This window comes from Rhipicephalus microplus, chromosome 9 (genome assembly GCF_043290135.1).
Source record: "Rhipicephalus microplus isolate Deutch F79 chromosome 9, USDA_Rmic, whole genome shotgun sequence".
In the NCBI taxonomy this organism is placed as follows: domain Eukaryota; kingdom Metazoa; phylum Arthropoda; class Arachnida; order Ixodida; family Ixodidae; genus Rhipicephalus; species Rhipicephalus microplus.
Genome location: NC_134708.1, coordinates 39,532,030 through 39,554,845, shown reverse-complemented (window position 1 = coordinate 39,554,845; position 22,816 = coordinate 39,532,030). Strand labels below are relative to the sequence as shown.

At 49.6% G+C, this 22,816-nt stretch overlaps 1 long non-coding RNA gene across 1 annotated transcript; it reads left to right on the top strand.

Moving 5' to 3' along the window:
• The first annotated feature begins 1,583 nt into the window (after nucleotides 1–1,583).
• LOC142771672 (uncharacterized) lies at nucleotides 1,584–18,129 on the top strand. The gene is made up of 2 exons (XR_012886058.1): nucleotides 1,584–2,344; nucleotides 17,658–18,129. It is a non-coding gene; the product is annotated as an uncharacterized LOC142771672 (long non-coding RNA).
• Nucleotides 18,130–22,816: the final 4,687 nt, after the last annotated feature.

Sequence of the window (22,816 nt, the reverse complement as noted above, 5' to 3'; positions counted from 1 at the left end):
TACAACCGTATCGATAAAGACGCGTTAAGCGCGCTGAGAGCGCTAGCAAGGGATCTGAGAGAGTGCGTTTGAATGTGCTCCGATAACAACGAGTTCTTAAGAGAAGATCCGACATGAATGGCTGCGGTTCATCGCCGTCAATACAAAAACATAATACGTTGGCTGCAGCACCTTTGAACAGCAGGTGTGTCAGTAGGGAAGTTTTCTACGTCAAGAAAACCCTTGCGTCTAGTTGCGTTCATTCATTCATTCATTCATTCATTCGTTCATTCAATATTGCTCACTTTTTTCTGCAGGGTCTGGCATAGCGCCAGCATCAAGGAATCACGCCTAGCGAACCAGTGTTCGTAGGACGCACGAATCCATTCATTCATTCATTTAATGACTCGCTGAGGAGTGGCCATACTAACGCATCTTATCTTTTGGCATGCAAGTTTGAGAAGACACAGCCATGCGGGGACTGAACGACATAAAACCGAGAAAGCTTGATTATTAAATATCGGGAACGTCCGAGTCATTTGATGATGCCTGAAGTTACTGGCAACTTTCGTTCGTCACCCTGTCTGGCAGGATTTCGTTCTATAAATGAATATTGCAGAAACGATCTCAAGAAATTAGAAGTGGAGAGACGACTTATTCGAATAGCTGAGAAAACATAGCACCATATTGTGCCTCTTCAGTTCTCAGTTCGAGTGTAGGTGTCCTATACGTAACCGTGTTACGCTGGCGACACGCCGTAACTCGCTACTTGGCAACTTGCTGGGGCGCAATCGGCACCGCCCTGCACGTTTGTAGCGAAGGCAATTTATTTGGACGGAGCTGGCAGCCTAAAATGCGCGTATGTTCAAGTGGGGTGGGTTGTGCAGACGGGGGAGGGGGGAGGCGTGAAGGTAACGGATGCGTGCTGGAAAGGTGGCGCGGCAAAAGTGTGGAAGAGGCGTTAAACGAAGACAACAATAACAAGGACACAAATGACACAAGCTGAAAAGCCAGGCAGTCAAAGCCAAGATACAAAAGTGGGTGGTCTTTCGGACGCCCTCTTTACGAGAGAGGTGGGAAGGGGAGAGAGATCGAACCTTTCGCCCTGGAAGCGGCACTAATTGTCGTGAGTATAGTGATTATCTGGGACGCGGCTTGGAAATGCTGCAGGGTTGATGAGGAAGGGAAAGATGAGTGGCGAAAGGCACAAGGAAAAACTAAAACCCAGTCTAACGATGGTAAAAAACAAAATAGAGAAAGGAAGTCCAACAGAAACCATGTCTTCGACCATCTGGACGCTGTGGCTAGCTAGCTAGCTAGAGTTTGCGAGAAACGTAACGCTAACTAATAGCTTTTCCTAAAAGGCTACACTAACATACTTGGCGTAGACTAAACTGCGGCGTAAGCAAACAGAAAGAAATGACGAAGAGAATTCAAGAGAGAGCAACAAGCGCAAAGAGATAGAGAAAAAAAAAAAAGACCGCAGCCGCCTTGAGGAACGCCGGGAAAAAGGCGCTCGCGGTTCGAGACCTCCCTGGCCGGCCTCTTCAGAGTTCGTACCCACAGAAGCAGGAGCCCGTAGTTCCGTTTTTAGATCGCCGCGGTTATTTCTAGACAACCCGCTCCAGCGGGGCACGGCTCGCCGGCGTCTGCTACGGTAAAGAGTGAGGGATAACAGAGAGAGAGAGAGTGTGGAGATGCAAAGGAACTCCACCCTTTCCGCGAACCCCACCCCACGACGACGTAGCAGCCTCTCACCCTTTCCCTCAGACCCCAGCTGCGCAGGCCAACGAGACCGGAGCCCTCCACCCCACCATACTTCGGGTCTGAACCTCGGCACCTTATAAGGGTAAGGCCTAAAGAAACAGGCAGCAGCCCGCTGCGCGCGCCGTGCCATGCGAGAAGATTCGCCCGGCGTCGCCTCCCGCCCCTTCCTACTATAGCAGCCAGCGTAAAGTAGTCAGTGGGGGGTAAGTAAAGCCTCGCCGCTTTTCCTCTTCTTCGCGAACCGCCCGCCCCTCCGTGGTGTACACCTCGACCTCCCCGAGGAACGGTAGAAACACGCCTGCCCCTGGCACGGCCAGGACTTCTCGCAGAGCGCCGGCGCTTGGCGGACGTGCCACCCGGACCCCGAGGAAGCCAACGCCGTCGGCGCCGCGTTCGAGAGCCCGAGTTGGTCCAATGTCCCGAGCTCCTGGACTGCGACGCCCACACTGGGCACCGCAACACTTTCAGTTCCTCGCTCTCCGCAGTGCGGCGAGAGAATGAGGAGAAAGCGGGACTGAGTCTTTGGAGTGCGAGCTCACGAGGACGACACCGAGAGAGCATTTGAGGACGACTGCGAAGAAGAAGAACAAAACGAGAGGTACGCTAATACATTTCCCTCTCCCATCCTACTCCCCCCACACCTTGTCCTTTGGTCCCCACCCCCTCTGACGAGTACGTCCGATGGCAAGGTCACTATAGCTGTGGGGGTGGAGAGGGGTGCACCGCGTAGGCGTGATGTACTGGTTACGCGGCTACGTGGGGATCCCGCCCGTGTCCTAACGTCGACCGCCAGGGCCCCAAGTCGGCCAGCACGAGGTAATAGAGTCGACTCACGGCCCTAAGTTACGTCGTTACCTTTATCCGTGTTCTGACTAGAGTGCAGTGCGATACGGAACTTGTTAGATTTAGGCTCACGTCACTAACCAAAAACGCGTGAATGAGTGGTTGCTGTGCGCCTGATGCAAGCGACCTTCTGCCAGCCACATACCTACAGTGCGTTCAACATTGATTCGAGAAACAAGACGTTACTAATTAAATTTACCCAGCTTACGAAACACTCTTTGCGGTTTCCTGATTTTCTGCGTTAGATACATCTAGGCGATTTAGTGCTCAAGAACACAGACAAAGTTGTGCAAGCGCACAATATGACAGCAAATGTTCGAGAACTCGGAGATGAAACGCAACGTTGCGAATGCGCCATGTATTACGGAAGTACGCAGAACATGCAACGATAATGATGGCTCTAGACTTGCGGTTAGAAGTACTCTTTGCGAGGCTGCCCCGCCGCGGTGGTCTAGCGGCTAAGGTACACGGCTGCTGACCCGCAGGTCGCGGGATCGAATCCCTGCTGCGGTGGCTGCATTTCCGATGGAGGCGAAAATGTTGTAGGCCCGTGTACTCAGATTTGGGTGCACCTTAAAGACCCCAGGTGGTCGAATTTTCCGGAGCCCTCCACTAAGGCGTCTTTGATAATCATAAGGTGGTTTTGGGACATTAAACCTCACAAATCAATCAACTCTTTGCAGGGCTATTCGGTTCATGTTTCGGCGCCGGCCCCAATAATATGGCTGATATCGCGCGACGAAACTTGAACCTGTCCCCTTAGCCCCTTCTGTCGTTCTTTTCGTTGCGCAAAATCAGCCCTATTTTAGTGGCCTGTGCGGAAACTTACGGCTATGTCGTGGAGAGCTATGGTAGAATGTTTAAATGCCACGCCCACCAGCTACACCAAATTAAGCTGGAAGACATCAACACATTACTATGCGTGGGCATATAGTTGTGCGGTGAATGGGGCACGATCCGACGGAGCTCAGACTTCCCAATTTCACGAAACAGGCGAAGCAAACCAGCGAGTCACAACACCACGGACATTTGCTCAAATTTTTTTACGCTTTTCGAATGAAGCAGTCAAAACACTTGCCCGCCAAACGTCAAACCCTTGCTCGGACTTGGGTGAAAATGACCGCGAGTCGCTTCAAGCCTTGTTGTTCTGCAACACGACCTGATTACGAACCTGCTCCCGAAACGCCGAACCATACCTTAGGATTCCTTTCCTAAGCGGCGAAACGGGTTTGTCCCCCCCAACGAACAGCGCGCGACGCGCACTTGACGCGATGGGGTTCATGGCTTTGCAGCGCTGCCATGAACGGACGATTCAGAAGACCCCCACTTCGTACATCGGAGAGGGAACGCGAGACCCGAGAGACGAAGAAGGCACCCTGTGATGCGAGTGCGCTAAGCAACAAAAAGATAAAAAACCAAACACGCGAAGCCCTCACCCCACCGTCAAGAGAGTTAACGAAAAAAACCAAACGCTCGCCCGGCTCGACATCGGCGACTTCATCTCCGGTTTCAAATTCCCGTGCATTGCCAGTGGACGTCTACACCCGCCCGCCGCCGTTGTTGCCGCCAATAAAAGCGAAGCGATTTTACAATCCACAGGCAACGTTTCTCTTTTACGCTACGACCCATCTTCTTCACATTTTCACGTTCTTCAACGGGGGACAATTTTTTTGTTCTTTTAGTTTTTTCGAGCGTAAACAGCGCGAGCTACAAGTCGTTCACAGCCGGGACTGTCCCAGACGTCGAAGAAAAAAAAAAATAGGGGAGAGGAGATGAACAGGCCGTCGCAGAGGGTCCAAACATCACCGTCAGTGTCCCAGGCGGAGTTGTGAAAAAAAAAAAAAGTACGTGGGGGAAAGGGGGGGGGGGAGAAGGGGGCACACTGACGGTACCGTCAAGGGTCAGTATGTGTCTCAGAGGGGTGGTGGACAGAGGGAGGTGCAGTGCAAGCAAAAAAAAAAAAGAGAGAGAGAGAAAAGTAATGGATCGTCTTGAGACGCAGTGTAGGCTTTAGCGGGACCCCTGGAGAAAGGGCGGGGGAGGGGGGATACGTTATGCGAAACTTTTCGCGGCCAACCCCTCACTCGTCGCGTAGAGAGAACCCCAGCGGCTGCCACCGCTGGTTCCAATTAGGGGAGGCCGTGCACAAGCCTCGGCGAGCTGCGCCATCCGAGAAGCTCCGGCTAGGAGCAAAGACAAATAAACGAAGCCGCCCTTTCGCCGCTAGCCACGGCGCTGAAGCCAAGCTCTGTCTGTTGCGCACCCGTCGGCTCTAGTGCCCGCAAGGGATGGCGGTCTTGACGATAAGAGGAAGAAAGACGTGCCGACCGAGATTGAAGAACACGTATAGGACGGAGAGGCTGCGAAATGATGGCACTGATCTCTGTGACCTAACTGTGAGCTAACTAACGACGGAGCTTCCTGTTATTCCTTTCGTTTTTATAAGTAATAATAATTGTTGGGGTTTCACGTTCCAACAACACAATGTGGTAACGAAAGACGCGAATTCGAGGACTCTGGAAATTTTCTACAGCGTGCACGCGGTAGAAAATTTCCCTTCCAACGAAAGGCAGCAGCCGCGGCCGGGATTTGAAGCCGGGACATTTGGATCACTCATCAAGCAGTATAACCACTACACGACTATGAAGCAGAAAAAAACGCAGACTTGATCTGTGAAGCAGCGACCTCAGAACGAGCTCCGCTGTCAAACCGCAGTGGAGTGACGTATGAAAGAGGACAGCGACTGTAGACAACACAACCGCGAATTTCGACGTCGTATAGTGCTTATCTAATGGTATATAGCTTCAGAAAATGGGCAGATCGAGCTTATCGATAACGAAGTCGTCGGTGAAGTGATCGATCTTCTGTCAGACGTTTGCTTCGGCGACGTTTCCTCGCTATAAAGCGATTGTCAGCTTAACCCGAAACATTCTGCAGAGGATATGTTAAACAGTGGTGTTTAGGAACGTGTACAAAAGAAAATAAGGAAATTATCGCCAGTATGTATAAGTGTATACACCTACATCTGCTCAGCGTTTTTTTTTTTTATGCCACGTGAAAACCTAGTGAGGACGGCAGTGGACAGCGAACGAAGCGTTTGACTTGTGCCCTTTTACTGTCTCTTGTTGCTGGTGATGCCAACTCGTTTCGCGTATGTGTCCCGCAAACTTTTGCGACCGACTGTAAACAAACCTCGAGGACGTCGTAGCTTGATAGAAGATGTCTCACGAGAGAAAGGCGAGCGACTGCCTCTTGAAATAGCACAGAGCGGACGGATGCGCGTTAGGCAACGTCGAGGTCATTTTGAGCTACATTTATTTGAGAGGAGTGTATAGCAGGGGCTGGCCTCGGAGCATGACATTCGAGTCGCCACCGCCAAGCGAAGGCCGAGCGCGATAGCTGACACGAGCTTAGACGTGAAAATAAAGGGCGGCTGCATCGCCTTCTGTTTTTTTTTCCTTTCAGGAATCTAAGAAATATTTTCCTTTCACTTAATCGCAGCACAACAGGAAACCTCGTTCGTCTATCAAGTTTAGAATGGCCGGTACGAATAACGCGAGCGACGAGTCAAAAGCTGAAGACTACAGCGCCAACGCTTTGGCAACTACCGAAGTGGCCAGCATTCAGGAACATCGCACTGACGTCGGCGGAACTGTAAGATCGTACTTTTGGCCGCGATGAACCCGTAACTGTGCTCGACTGTTGACGCGAAGGTCGCGGAAGCGAATCCCAGCGGCATTTCAACAGAGACAAAACTCTAGATGTCCGTGCGCTTAGATTTTCGGTGCACGTTAGAGGGAACCGTGGGGTAGAACTTTCCTGAACCCTCTACTGCGGCATCCGTCATAATCATATCGTGGTTTCGGGACATGAAACGCCGCCAATTATAACTATATCAGCATCCCGGTTAAGCGCACAAGTAACGATTATTTGAGTGACGTCATCGAAAGGTGAAAGCCCTTCCGGAACGCGCAATCGGAGGAACCCCGTTCGACATTTCTGGCCCTTTCCGGTTCGAGTTCATTTCGCGCCGCAACAAATTTATGTGTAACCGGAACCAAGAACAAGAGTGCGGTACTGCGGGGGATACGGTGACGATAGAATGGCAAACAAAAGCCAAAGCTGCCTTCAAAGCGGGGACAAGTAAGTCACAGAGTCGACTGAGGCAAAGGCCAACGGAATGCGTCGACACGGGGTGGGGTACAACATAACGGTTGCCTAAAACAGATCGGAGGATGGAGAGGGGGAAGGCAAGACCAACGCGAAGTTGCACGCTCGAAGTTTTTACGTCGCTATGCTAAGCTTCTCCTGCCCAGCGAGGGAAAAGCTGAGAGAGAAACTGCTGCGCGTCACTTCTTCGTGAATGCCGTAAGAGAAAGTAAGGGAACGGCGTCCGCCATCTTTTCTGCACCGCCCCCTCTACACTCCTTCCATTCCATCCCGCTCCTTCTCCTTCTGGTAACGTTGCCTTCTGCTATGATGACGCAGACGAACTAAAACAGAATGCACCCCTCGTAGCAGACGAAAGATTCTAGCCGGGGGTCAGAGACGCGCCGCGTCGGTAGGAGAGACTAAACATGTGCTCGCCACCAGGCCCGTAGTTTCGAAAGAGAAAGACGGTTGGGGGAGGCAAAGGGGAGGGGGGCACCACTACCCCCCCCCCCGGGAGGGGGGGGGGAGGAAACTGTCCACGTTCTAGGAGAAACAAAATGAGAGGAGGGCTGCTGAGTAAGAGGAAAGTTGGAGCGGGGAGAGTTCTTGCTGGATGCAGCTCCACGCCTACACACAGCCTTTTGCAATAGCTAATGTCGGCCGGGGGAGGGGGCGAGGGGTTTCCCAAAATTTCCAGATGTGGCGCCGTATCTCCCGCTAGAGAGATGCACTCTCTTCCTCTTCTCCCCCTCTAACATCCACCTCCTTTCCCTCTCCGCCAACCGCGCGACATCTACCCTCGTCCTCTGATCCCAAAGGATCCACTTTCTTCTTGGCGTCTCTGTGCGGTGACGATGAGGAGCAAGACAAGACAAGAAGAGCGAGCAGAAGTCGCGTCAATGGCGGCCATGTTTCTTTCTTGATGGCACGTCGTCTGCAACCGTACGGAACTAACTGCTTGGAGACCACCTCATCGAAGTCGTGTAATCGACGTTTCGGAGAAGCCTCGCGGAATTCGTGGTGGGAAGTCAACGAAAGCGTGAGTATGAGACCGCTTATAGACGAAGCGGTTGAGGGACGTCATTATTTTTTTTTCTGGGTTCTTTGATGTTCTTGCTGTCCCAGAGTCTGTAACGGCACGGCTCCGCCTGCTTTAAAAAAAAATCGCTTTCGGATTATCTGCTTTGAAACGAAAAATGTGTTGCAAATTGTTATTGGAAAGACGCGTTGCTTTACCGTCCGTAAGCCTCTCGTGGTGTCGACTGCGAGATAACGCCTCTTTCGGAGCCGCTGATGTCAGCTAACCGATAACGGATTCTCCAGCTGTAATCCGAGAATGGATGTAAGGGCCGGCTTCTTGACGGAAACGCGCATCAGCAGAATAGGATACGCTCATGCTTTGAGATATTCCCTCGGTGCCCCGTTTCGGCATGGCGTGCGTCGCGACCATTCGGACGGACTGTTTAATACACGTCTTCCAAGGGGAGGATTATCGCGGCCGGGTTTCAATTTAGCGCTCGATTAGTTGCAATTCGTTAACCGTTTAGACGAAGGTGGTGCCACTGCGCAGCATATTAGAGGGCGGAACGCTCAATGCGCCGGCTGTTGGGACAACCGATTTCCCGCGCTTTTGAATCGCGCCACGTACGCCCGCTTCTGTAACGGCCTCCGAGGTTAGGCTTAGCCGCGATCGGTCACTCGTTCTCTAATTACGCAACTCCGGAAATAGTTGAGCGCTGCTGCAACGACATTACTTGAAACATCGGGAATGCGTAGTGTCCTGACGGACGGCGTGCATTTATGTACCGTCGAGTATTTTCGTCCTTTTAACCGTGAGCAAGGAGATTCATGCGCAACACGACTTCGAGATCAATTAACACCGGTTTCCAAACCACATGACTTACTTACCTAAGACGGACTATACCGCAAATTGAAAACAGTAGGGTGTTTTAGAATAACGTTATCAGGCGCTGCGGGCGTTGCCGGCATAGCGGGCCCCATATGAGTTTTAGAATAACGTTTGCCCCTCCTAGGGAACAATCTAGGGACTTTAGCTGGTCCGCGAACTCAAGTGCACGGAAACTACCCATAGCCTCGACACTAGCACTTCACCTGCGTCGCGGGCCGCGATCGCCGCACGCTATTTCGGGTTTTCTGCGGGCGGGCCGCGAACGCAAACGGCGGCTCGCGTACGACGCACGCGCAGTGGCAGCGACCGCACCGCAAAGGCTCGGGGTGCGCTATTCTAAAGCTCCCCATTCACTTGTACGGACTCCGCAGCAGAATGGAGATGCCGAATGGACGATTCTGAGCCACTCGATTACCGTAATGACCTTCGGGTGACCACTAGACGAAAACTGCACATCTTAGCACGTAAATGACGCGGTATGATTGGAACACGCAATGCCGACTAAACAGGTATATATTTACCACGTTGCACTAAGTTTACCTCGTCAAGCTTTGTCACAAATGGGAGCAGCGTGAGACGACGGTACAAGTTGAATGACTAGCAAACGGCCGCTGGTAGCGTAAGAGATAGATGTTACTATAGTGACCGTTGCTAGTAAACAACTTATCCGATTCTACTGAACCAGTAAGATGACGTACTGAACGGGCGTCAGACGCTTCGCCTTTCCTTTCCGTTCGTGAAAAAAAGATCGATTGGAAACTGAGCAACTTCGCCTCGAGCACTGAGACCAGACCACCAGACGAAAACAGCCACTTCTTTAACGAGCAACGCGGGAAGTTAGCGAAGCGTTCGGGTTTAAACGGGACCGGATTGTACATTACAAGCACGATGACTCAACCACGCGCACCCTAACTTTTTTTTTTCCTCGTCATTTCCGTTTCACTCCACACCAGATGCAGCGGGTTACACGAATTCCTGGCCCCCAACTTCGGAAGAAGCCAAACGAAAAAGTAAAAAAATAAAGAATGGCGGTTACGTATTCGAGTCAGTCAGCCAGTCAGAGGGGGTGGGGGGTCATATGGCTCATCAGAGGGGGGGGGGGGCGACAAAGCCTCCTTCCCTGTCATCGTATGCCTCCTCTCTTAACGACGTACGCTATTTCATTCTCTCTCTCTCTCTTGCAATCCCTTCCCCTCACGATCTGTTCATGCAGACTAGCTGGCTAGACGACGCGGGGGCAGACCCTCATTGGGGCTAATCAGGTCCACTTGGTGGCAGCCCCAGGGGCTTCCGGTCTATGTTCCGCGAGCGCTCCACGCACGGAGGAAAGGCGGGGTGGAAGTGCCATCGGCCACGCGAAAATGAAGCACCCCCCCCCCCCCTCCCGCGACTCACACGAAACAAAAAACCACTGAACTTTCGCCGCTACCCATGATTGGAACGCAACAGCCGCCGACTGGATCGCCCATATACGTTTTTTATCGACCGAAACGTTCAGTCACTGAAGTTCTCTTGACCGTGGCATTCGATTCTCCGTGCACCGTTCAGTCCTGTGCAACTGTTCCGCGGCCTGCATCTGGTTTATCGTCTGCAGCCGTTCTATGGTAAGAAGCACTCGGCAGTTTCTCGTCTGCGTTTGTTCTTCCCTACCGTGCCATTCAGACGACTGCGCGAGTTTTCCGCCGTCTGCAATTGCTATAGCGTCTGCAGCTACTATATCGTCTGCGGGATTCAGTCGTATGCAACTATCCCGTCGCCTGCAACATTTGAGTCATTCAACCGTTCACGTGTAGCGTTCAGTCGTGTGCAACTTATACCACCGCCTGCAGCATCCAGTCGGGTTCAAACGTCTCATCGCCTGACACATTCGGTCGTGTGCAATTGTGCTTTCATCTGCAGAAGTCTTCTGTGTACCTTTGAATCATTCGCAGGATAGGGCCATCTGTTCGAACTTACATGGTCGTATCTAGCAATCGCGTCTAAACGCACAGCTTACCCTGCGCCTTTCTTTTTTTTTTTTTTTTTCATTTGCCGCCTGGACCTTATACCGTCTTAAGCGTAAAAGGATATTCGTGCTACCGTTCTACCAATCTTAATCTTACGCCAGGCCGAACTAACGTCAAACCGCCATCGTCGTCGCCTCCACAAATAGTAGAGACACAAGGTACATTTTTTTTTGTTTTTCTCGGAGCGAATGGCGCCCTACGTACAAAGAAGCCTTCGAGGTATGCCTGCAAGCAACAGCCACCCGACAACGCCTGCAATCTGTCTCGGGGTCGCCCTCAACCACGGCTCGGGGGGGGGGGGGGAAAGGGTAATACGGCGTGTGTGCAACACGTTTCCAGCAACGTCTTTGTTCTCAATGGTGACGCATCTCTGCGGCCGTCTAGCCAATCGGTTGGCCCCCTGTATGTCTCTTCTATGTGCCACGTACACTATGACGTGCAAACCATGGACACGGCCGGCCCGCACAGAATGCTGCGTGTTGTATTTAGCGTCGGACGCGCCCAAGCTTGTCGTTCCTTCGAAGTGAAGGAAGCCTTTTCATGGCAACCAAATTGTGTCGTCTGCCGACGGCGAATGACGTCTGGTTCCCGCCAACCAGTGTGCATCCTAACGACGCCTTCTACTGCACGTCTGGGAATCGTCGTCGTCTGTTACCCTTTTTTGCGAGATGTGTCTGTGACAAGTTTGCACGTGGTACAAACTCAAAAGAAACGGCAGTGGTTCGTTCATGTCTGACGTCATCGAGCTTCGGATGACAGGCGAGTGAGTGTCCGAAGTGTCAAATCATCGACATAATGTTTCAGGAGAAGGTGATGCGTAACTTGCTGTTTCAAATATTGTAAGCTGCAGTTGCCCAAGCGATGTCACGTTAATTGTTAATTTGACGTGGAATTAGATGAGAGTAACGTCGGAATGATCAGCTTATAAAACATGCCTTCCGAGAATCTACTTCAATAATTTGTAACTTTCGAAGAAGCGTCCAGGAGCAGTTATAGTGCAACCATTGTACCACGTCGACGTTGAACAACCTATTACATCAACATTTTTTCCCTTAACAGCTGCGCATTAACAACAGCTATAGAATTGAGCCAGATGTACTAAAGACTGTGCTTTAAGGACGAAAAACACTGAATGTGTTTAGTTCACAAATACCATAACTGTATCACCCTCTCCCCCCCCCCCCCCACCTTATGCTGTAGACAGTATAGACCATTCGGGCTGCCAGCGTCAAAGTAAAACTAATCTTTCGAAAAACACAGTAACAAACACCAAAAGTTACAAGCATGCAGAATTCTTAAGCCATGCCAGTCACACCAAACCGATATCTCAGTTATGTTTGCAATCAACAGATGACGCGACAGTAGGCAGAAGCCTTTTTATGACGTTGCACGATTGCCTGTTATCCGAGCTTTGAAACAAATGGAAGAGCTTTGACTGCCAATGCTCTTCCTAAACCACGTGACAGGACAACAGCGGATGGCAAGATCCAGGATTTCATCGGGAGGCCCCGCCCCCCGAGTCGGCTTGTCCAGTTGGAGCACCGTGCTTCCTTACTTCCCATATGTGTCCTTGAAAGCGGTATGGAATGTAAAGAAGTATGGAGTTCCGATGGACGATTTATCAACGACTGCTGCTGCGTCACCCGCATCGAACTAGCGCCTGCGGATTCGGCTTTGGATCGTACACACCAGCTTGTACATGGATATGCGCGGCAGTAGTTCGCAGCTAACAGCCCAACAGTGGATCCTCACCTATACATTTCGAAATATTATTAATGGCATCCTACTGACGACGTCTGCTCAAAATCCAGTAACCGTGTATCGATAGTGCATTAATGGCTGGGATAACCAAAACCAAAAAGCGTAATGGATTCGAACCAACGCACGAAACTTTTAAGCTTCACTCGGCCATGCACATGGCACCTAAGTGCACCAAAGTTGCGAGTTAACTACGCACCTGTTCGTACAGAATCAGTTCAGTATTAAATGAAACATGTAATTAGTAATTAGAAAAGTAGAACTGGGGACACTCCTTTCTATGTATAAAAAGTGGAAGGTACAATTAATTCGGCGTACGTTAGGAGTAAAACTAGATGAACAATCATTCTACCAGTCCCTTACGGAACACTTCTGCATTAGTTAGACTGCAGTAAATTACGGGTAACTAAAATTATAGAAATGTAGACATTTATTCGTCTCTATAAGAAAGGACGTGGTAACATACCTAACTGTGCATACAATAAAGGTACTGATCATTCAATTGACTGTTATAGAGCAATATTATATTGCAGCACGCTACGTGTGCATTTTAACCGCGGACCATGGACGTAGACTGCTTGTACATCGCCACACTGAAAGACCCCTCCTCTCGGAGGGAAAGCTGTATCCCCATTGGAGGAATGCTCGACGGACAGTTTTGGTTCTCCGCGCATGCGCGGCCCTGCTGACACGTGATTGGCCGAGCAGGTCGATCAAACGCACTTCGTGCACAGGGTCTGCGGCCGAGCCTGTCTGATCGGGAAAACACAACGGGGGAACGCCGCTGCACTGCACCATCGACACGTATGCCTACTGATAAGGAAACTACCCCATAAACAGTACTAATTATTTTCTTACTCTTTTCTGGCAATTAGATCGTAAAAGTTAATTAGTGAACAGGTCGGTATAAAGACACTAAGGTACATGTCTACTTATTATGGTGCTTTGTGAAAATGAAATAAAGATGGCCGGACTCTCGGAAAAACCTGCGTACAAAGCCTTCAATTCCTTCTCTTGCTGACTATATTGTTCATAAGCAATAAGGATAAAAATGTATTCGGCCCGAAATCGAGATGAATAAGCAAAAAAAAAAAAAACATTACTACAGAAATGTTCGGGGACTTTTCGAGCGCACGTACAACAAAGCAACACGTATAGTAATACGAAAAAAAAACTACTCCTTTTAGGTTTAGCATCTTCTATTGAATAAGGAGAAACTATGAGAACAAAAATGGTTATCGCTCTCAATTATTCCTAATAAAGCAAACAGCCTTATTCACGATTCCACGTAGGAAACGGGAAAGTTCCGAGAGATACGTTGCTAATGCCAACATATCACTTCGGAATAATTAAATATGCGACGCACGCCGCTCCCATTAGTGGCGAGCTTCATTAGAGGGCGGTTTTTCAAAGTCCCGTATTATATCTTTCAGCTACAATGGCTCACAGAGACCCCCTCCCACTTTTCCTTTCCTCTGAGTCATTAGAGAGATAGCACTTCGGCGGCGTAAAAAAGTCAGTCAGTCGGTCCATTAATTATATTCCGGCGCGGTACACTCGTTGATTGCTCAACTTGTGGCCGATACATCGTTTATATTGTTTTCTGCCCCTCTTGCGCAGCTCGGAATTGACCGCATGCATAAGCTAAACCTCGATGCCCCCCCCCCCCTTCCGCTCCAATGGGAGAAGTTGCGCGATTGCAATTACAGTCATTAACGTTTCAACCATAGCAATGTGGGATGGGAGTGATGGACTGCTTCGATTACTCGCGATACTGAAATAACACCAATAAAACGAAGCGAGTGGCGCGTGCAGGTAAGACTCGGACGAAGCTTCAGCGAATCGTTAATAGTTAATTCGTTGAAGAAAAAGCAACAAACTACACAGCAGCCTCGAAACGCTAAGTATGATGGACTGCCGAAAAATGTGTCACATTCGCGCAACATAATTGCAAGACACTCGATGTTACATACCAACGAAGAGAATGAGGCAACCCGTTGTTTTGCGAAACTTTGAGTAGCCGATGGTAATTAGCCAGTAAGTAAATATCTAATTATTCGGCAATCAATCAACTTTCATTTTTTGCATAAAATAATACGCCCAGAACACCCGCCAGTTTGTTTTGGGTTCCACTTGTTTCGAGCAAAGAAAAACACTATCGAAGATGATTGTGGAATGCGTCACATCGAACGATCGCCGAAAATCTCCAGCAAAATGATTTTCCGCAGCTATGTGTAGACCGGCGAAGCCAATGACCTCTAGTTGTCCACTCAAGAAGCCTGTACGAATGTGTGCACCTGTTTCAAGCCATTCGAAGAAACACGGGGTCCGTGATTCGTATTAGATTGTACTCACCGCCGATGAAGGGGATCGAACGAAAATCAATACAGAAATAGGGAGGTTCATTGACTCATTATTACTGGTGGTCGCAAGCCCTCACTAGACACTAACATAGCTTCGTTAGGCCAGGAAGCCAGAACATTTCGGCTACTGAAATGTTGCACGAGACTGCCAGTTAGCTATCTCGGAATATTCCGATTGGCTGATAGGACGGACCTCTACGGATCGTTCAATACTACCGACGCGTCGACATTCAACATGACAGCGGGATGTCCTGGGTATACCACCACCGAGCCACACGGTGAGATTTGACAGTATGGTCATTTCAAAAGCCACGATCCAAACTATAAGCACGACCCTATATATTGTCAATGGAGGTAAGTACTTCAAAGGCGTGCTGAAAAAAAAAAAAAACTCCCAAGCATTTCCCCGAGGGTGAACATGGCTAAGTGCGAATACACGGGACGATGCTATGAGGGGTATTTATTAATTCGCACTATTATATTTATTAATCACACTATGGTGCCTTTATGGTGTAATGGTTCCTGGGAATCGCAATTTGATCACACGGGGGAGTTTACGTTAACTCACTGGCGAATGCCAACGGATTTTGACTTTACTCCCCCTCACGACCCGCTCTCGACGGGAGACTGAGAGAGAAGGCGGGCGCGCGAGAGAGAGGGGTGCGCGCGCAGCTGCAGCGAGCGAGGAGAGCGGAGGAGCGAGCGAAGGGGGAGGGGGTATAAGGCGCGTTACTGACACCGATATCAGCGTCGCGTCCGTGGCTTATTCGGTAGAGCGTCGCGCTGCGGCCCGCCAAGTCCTCTTTCTTTTAAAGAAAGAGAGAAGACTGCGGACGCCGCCGACGGCGGTGGATGGTTTGGGGTCGCTTATAAAGTGTATTCACACTTAAAAAAAAAAAAAAGGTAAACACTGAATACGCCCGGACGCTATTCTTTCCTACCGCGATTTCGCGGGTTCGACACCGTGCGCGGCGGTCGCACTTCGGTGGAGGCGATACGCCAGAGGCCCGTGTACGATGTCGGAGCGTAATAAAGAACTCCGGACGGTAGAAAATTTCCAGAGGCCTCCGTCCCACATAATCGCATCGGAAATCTGGGACGACAACCCCCGACATTGTTATTATCACGAGGAACTTCATACGCGCAAAACTACGAAGCCTTCTTTGTTCCTCATTCCTCATCGCAACAAGCAGTCGCGAGGTTGCGCTGGTGTTTCGTGCACGCCGCCTTCTCGCTGTGTTCAGCACACTTCTACAGCTTTACGAAAATGTCGCAAGTTTAATCGTCATTACTGTTATCACCCTACACCGCTGCACAAGAGGATTATAAGAAGGGAACTGCTTAAAGGAAAGTTGAATTTAAAAGTACGTTTATAACACCGATAAAAATTTTAAAGGCGACTGCGACCCTAGGGCTTCGGTGTTTAGTAGTGCCGCTCGCAGACCGGTGATCATGGTTCAACTTAATTTGCGTATCGCACACTGCCGAAACGGGGCTCAGAGGCAACGCAGAAAGATGCGCGAGTTCAAAATCCACTCCGCCAGGTGATGCGACAGTGACGGCTGGTCAAAAGAAAACTGTCTGCTAGTGAAATGAACTCATTCAATTATTTTCATTAACTATCCAGACAAGTAAGTGGCCCATATCCGACGTAAACTTGTTATCCGATATCAATGTATGCAATATAACTCTTAACTTCAACAAGAACCATCGACTTCGTAGCAGCTTTATTTTCTTTGAAAGCTTTGTGAATCACCGGAAAGTGGCTGATCGACCAGAAGTACTTGAAATAACAAGAGGACCGTCATTAGTTGCTCGAACCGCCAGAATATCAGGTACATACCACGTGTCTCTGATGTAGAGACGTTACCTGCCATCTCTGACGTCAAGGGGCACAGCCTGCATTGCTTGTTAAGGCTATAGCCTTACATGCCTCATCAAAGGCGAAAACAAACCGGCTTCCCGCGTCTCGTGAGTGACACGAAAATCCCCAACTCGTGATGACTGTGGCGTAGTTACCGCCCGCCCGTCCGCAACCGTCAGCAACAATGACGTCACCACACGATGCCATCATGGCGTCACAGATCGTCAACGTTTCTCGTCACATGCTGAGGTACGCGCACGACATTGCAGCTTGGTCAACGGCGGGCGGATGACGGAGGTAGTGCCAAACTGTAGAAGAGCTGCCCTCCGATCATGGAGGCCGTGGGAAACCATTTTAGGTGCACTTAGCTTATCGGAGGGGTGGCGGGGCAGTCCCAAAACATCCACTGAGAAGAAATAGAAAATAGCTTTCGCCTTCCACTTTGTCTTAGGTGAGTACACGGAAGACCCGGTGAGTTTTTTTTTTTTTACACGTTATCGCTACGTTAAACGTAATGATGATTTGATTGATTTGTGGGGTTTAACGTCCCAAAACCACCATATGATTGTGAAAGACGCCGTAGTGGAGGGCTCCGGAAATTTTGACCACCTGGGGTTCTTTAACGTGCACCCAAATCTGAGTACACGGGCCTACAACATTTCCGCCTCCATCGAAAATGCAGCCGCCACAGCCGGGATTAGATCCCGCGACCTGCGGGTCAGCAGCCGAGTACCTTAGCCACTAGACCACCGTGGCAGGGCTTACGTTAAACGTATGCATACGTATCGACAATGTAGGCACTAGTGGAAGTTCTCGCCATCGCTAGTGCGATTGCTTGTGCAAGTGTTCCGAGGTCACAATGTACGTGCAATTTAACGTTTGCGCGAACAGCATTGAGTTATTACTTCTACTGCATCACTTGTATTAATTTCATTTTTCTATATTGTAAACAAACTGTACACAAAACTGCAGTTTTTTTTTCTTTTAGAGCTCATCCCAGTCAACTTTTATTTCAGACGCCGAGCCTTTGCCCTCACCTCACCCCGAGCTCAACGGAGCACAGGCCGCCACTTTGCGTCTACTTCAAAGAAACACGTATCCCTCACCTGCCCGCTTACACCTCATATTCCCGGACGTGTACACAACCTCCCACTGCCGGTGCTGCGGCACTCACTTAGCTATGCTTCCGCACATGCTGTGGGATTGCCCGGCACAGTACAGACACACTAACGCCACGATCCTTTCGTCGAAGCTCCATGAGGCTCTGCGGAGCCCCACTCTTGACGACCAAACCTGGGCGACCCGCAGCACGCCCGTCAGGTGGCGTCGAGGCAAGCCCTTGACGTCCCCTCGTGGGAGGCCAAGGCCCGGCCACCTAAACCAGCTGGTTTCTTATAATAAAGTTTATTCCTCCTCCTCCTTTATCCCAGTCCTCTAATGACTCTTTATTGAGTTGACACTATCGATCAATAAAAGCAAATAAAACAGCTCACACGGTCCCCTACGGATTGTCCCAAGAGGGCACACTAAGACGAAAACCATTTTCCTGTTTGTCTTCTAAGTCGATGCGAATACTCTCCACCCCCCCCCCCCCCCCCCCCCTCCGACAGGTTTCAGAACCTAAGGTAGTTTTGCACTGATAGGAGTCACTGCAAGCTCTCCGCGTGTGGTGTTGGACTACCTCCGCGATCGGCACGTCTTTGACCGAGCGAAGATGTCGTGCGATGACGACATCGTACAGAGTGCCGTTACATTACATCACTATGGCATCCCACTTTTGATAACCTGCGACGCACTGATCACATCATGTGGCAAGGTCGCTACGTGATGACGATTCTTCTGCGTGCCGACGCAGCCGATTTACAAACTTCCGCGGTGTTATCCGGCATCTAAGGCTTTCGCCTCAATAAACAACTTTAACGGGAAGCTAACGCATCCTACGCACCCCTCTCAGACGCGTACTGTATAGTCAGAGCCTTGCGTCCCAGCGTGCGCGCCCAATTTCAGCGCTCCAATTCGAACGCCCGCGTATAGGCAGGCGGTCGTACAGGCGCGTCGCGACCTCTTCCAAACTCTTACTTCACCCTTTCCCTTGCACTCCCCACCCGTCAAACACTCGTCACTCAGAGCGGAGTCAATATGGGGGCTGATTAACGAGCGAGCACCCCCGCTTCGAGCCACGTCACAGTACACGTCCACCCGATCGGGGTCAATTACGCATTAATCCATCATCGGTGGTTCTTCGATCAAAATGACTCGCGGAGAGCTCATTAAGGCGGCGTTTGACGACATCGACGCGATGGGTTTTCCTCTTGGCGTCCCAATATCGAGTGAGATAGAGCGCGCATGAGTGTGTGTGTGTGTGTGTGTGTGTTCGTGTGCATGAGGGTGAGAGATAAAGACAGTGTCATGCTATGCTTAAGGTTCTGTTGTCTTTCGCAGTCGTAAACAGTAGTGTAAATCAGCTAAAAATAGGCAGATCGACCAACCGATCAATCGATCGATCGATAGATAGATAGATAGGTAGATAGATAAATAAATAGATAGATAGATAGATAGATAGATAGATAGATAGATAGATAGATAGATAGATAGCACGTTATATAAGTGCTTTTTTTTCGGTACCCTAGCTCGACTGCGAAATAGTGAAAAAGATTGCATGTGAGGTTTTCGCACATATATGGGAAGAAAAAAGATTACGATGCAACGTGCGCTCGAATAAAAGCGATTGATATGCAAGCGATCGAACGGTGATCCATCACAGCGAGGGCGCTGCGATGTGATTGAGCGGTCATCACGGTATTGGCAGAGAAAGGAACCTCGCATAACCTTTGTAAGAAAGGGAATGAAAAATAGAGAGAAGAAGCGGTTAGCAAAAGTGTACACCATTAAAAATAAAAAAAAGAATAAAATAGAAAAGAGACCCAGCTGCAACAGGGCAAGGCTGAACTAAGTGGCGTTACGACGATTCGACTTACACCTCATGGCTGAACGCGTGGCAACAACTCTGCTCAAGCCTACAAGTTTTCGGATACATCACGTCGCCGTTAAACCTCGCGCGCTCACTCCGCACAACGGGTACTGCACGTTCCATGCGCCGTACTCGGAAGCCTTCAGTAGGCATTGCGACTAGGCTCGTACTGTCACAAGTAATGAGTCCACACATGTGACAACGTCGGGAGTGCCGGAGATCCTGCGTCCAGTGCTATCAAGTAGGCAAAATACGAACGTGCGCGAAACGTAGCAGTATTTGTTTAGGCTCACGCGAAATTTTCCAGTTCACTTCTTTCTATCTACCTATGTTTAGATCATAAGGGTTTCCCAAATTTACCTAGTACGCATTTACGAATGCGTACTCTCGTTTTCTTGGAATGGCGAGCACTTCAACATGCAACATCTGCGCCTGCGAGGAAACAGTCGAGTGTCATTGCCCAGCATACCAGTCTGAAAGACGTATTATGGAAGCCAAGCTCCGTCAGCTGGATTCACGGCCTCTTTACAAAAGAGAAGATCCTGGGACCTTGGTTGACGGTCTCCCATACACGTAAAGCCACGAAAGCCCTCTTGCACTTCTTAAGAACCACCGGACTTCACGACCGCTTGTGAAAGAACAGTGTGACACCATGCTGTGTAGTCTCGAGCTGACTATTCATCCTTCTCTTTCTTACTACTCTTCTTTTCTATCTCTTTCCTTTCTATTATTCCCCCTTTCCCCACCCCAAGTGTAGGGTAGCCGACCGAGCCAAGCTTGGTTATGCCTTTCCTCTCTATTTATCTCTTTCTCTCCCTCTCTACCTAGGGGACTCGGGCGCTATACGATCATTCATTCACGCTTGGAATAGTGAGCAGTGTACAAATTTGCAAAAATTTTGTGCTTGCGCCTTTGAACGCGCTTTTGGCTTTGCCGATTGCTGCGTTTCGGTTTTATTTCGAATAAAAGAACGGACCTTTGAGAACTCCATGCGCGGATCAGAATTGGTGAACCTAAAAAAGGTCACAGTGCTTAGGCTTAACTGCTAAACTTTTGATTGATTTGTGGGGTTCAACGTCCCAAAAACCACCCAATGTTTTTGAGAGACGCCGTAGTGGAGGGCTCCGGAAATGTCGACCCCCTGGGGTTCTTTAACGTGCACCCAAATCTGAGCACACGGGCTTACAACATTTCCGCCTCCATCGGAAATGCAGCCGCCGCAGCCGGGATTCGATCCCGCGACCTGCGGGTCAACAGCCGAGTACTTTGGCCACTAGAACTACGCGGCGGGGCAGCTGCTAAACTTTTAAGAACTTCTTGCTGGCCAAGTTGGTGCATGTCTGTGGTATGCAAGTTGCGCATACAATCGGACGAACACAGGAAGTAAAGCAGCGCGAACGTTTGAACTTCTTTACTTCCTGTGTTCGTCCGACTGTATGCGCGACGTTACATACCGCAGACATGCTGAACTTTTGCTGAACTTTGTCTTGCGGCCAGGCTACTTCAGACCTTGAGAATCCAAACAGAGCCCAAAAGAACGAAGACTAGGCAAATCCGCGTTCTACCCATCATTCTCACGTTGGCTGAAACACTCTGCGTTGCAGCTCCAAAGACACTATAGCGTCAGAGTTTTCTCTCATAAGTGTTGTAGGAGACTAAATGGTTTTTATATCTTAAGGAGTACTGACGCGAGTTTTAAGCAGTCTCGGACTGTTATAAAAACAGGGGTGTCGAGAACTCTCGCAGTGTTTGAAATGCATCAAATATAATTTTAATAGCGCTACCTTAAAACAACATCGAGGCAGCGGCAACGCAGTGGCATGTCAACACAAGTCTGACGTCACGGGAAGACCACCAACTCACGACTAACTAGCAACAGCGGCCAGTTCACTATCAGTCGCACGTGTTTAACGCAAACAACGACTAGTGAATGAAAATACGAGATTCCGCGAGCGATTTCGGCGATATAGGCCGCATGCCGGACGCAGATTTCGAAAACCCGGTGGACTGTGTTGGCTCGTCTCGATAATGTCTGCAGCGAAGGGGCTTAGGTTGCAGATTCTGCGCGACGAAAACTTTTAAACCAAAGTAAAATATGCGTGTAAATACCGCAAGGGGGTTTAATAACGACACCTAGTAGTAGGAAGACAGCCCGTACAGAAAGAAATACTCGAACAGCTTTAACGTCCCCAGATCTTGCCCAACGCTGGCGCTTCTCACCTGGAGTTGGTCCCACTAGTGATTGTCTAGCTAGTTCACCACTATACAATACCTGATCAGGCACGTTTGATGCAGCGTGCAGCTTCGGGCTTCGAAGTTCCAGATTTAACGACCCAGCACATCGCCCACTTTGCAAGCGCGGTTTATTAACGGCACCTGGTAGTAGGCAGATAGCCGGCACAGAAAGAAATACTCGAACCGCTCAGCGTCCCCAGCTCGTGCACACCGCTGGAGCTTCGCACCAAGAGATGGACCCACTGGTGATTGCCTAGCTAGTTCACCACTACGACACATACGCATTTATGCGGAAATAAGATAGTGTTGTCTGTGTACGACGTGTGGAGAGCGTTGTTATAGCGCAAACCATGGAAACGAAAAACGTCCTTATCGGGTTGCTTGAAAATCGTGTCAATACGGCTACCATACTACAGTTTCACCAGTTTCACTAAACGGGTCGGGTGTACGCGATAAACGGTATAATAATAATAATAATAATAATAATAATAATAATAATAATAATAATAATAATAATAATAATAATAATAATAATAATAATAATAATAATAATAATAATAATAGGGGTTTCACGTCTCGAAACCACTATATACTTGTGAGAGACGCCGTAGTGGAGGGCTTCCGAAATTCTAACCATCAGAAGTTTAACTTGCACTGACATCGAACAGTGACACGGGCATCTACCATTTCGCCTCCATCGAAATGAGACCGCCGGGGCAAGGATCCAACAAGCGACCTATGGGTCGTCAAGAGGGTGCGCAGTACTGCATGGCTTGTTCGAAGTCGGCAGCGGCAGAATGATACGCTCCGCTTGATTACACGGTCTCTTAGCGCGACGTCTCCGATTGGTGGACTCTTGCGACAACAATAACCCCAGCGACGTCGTACGACGACGCAGTGGATGCGCGCAGTGGCGGCCACAAACCTTAAAAAAAAACAAAAAAACTCGGGCGACAAACCGGGGCAGTC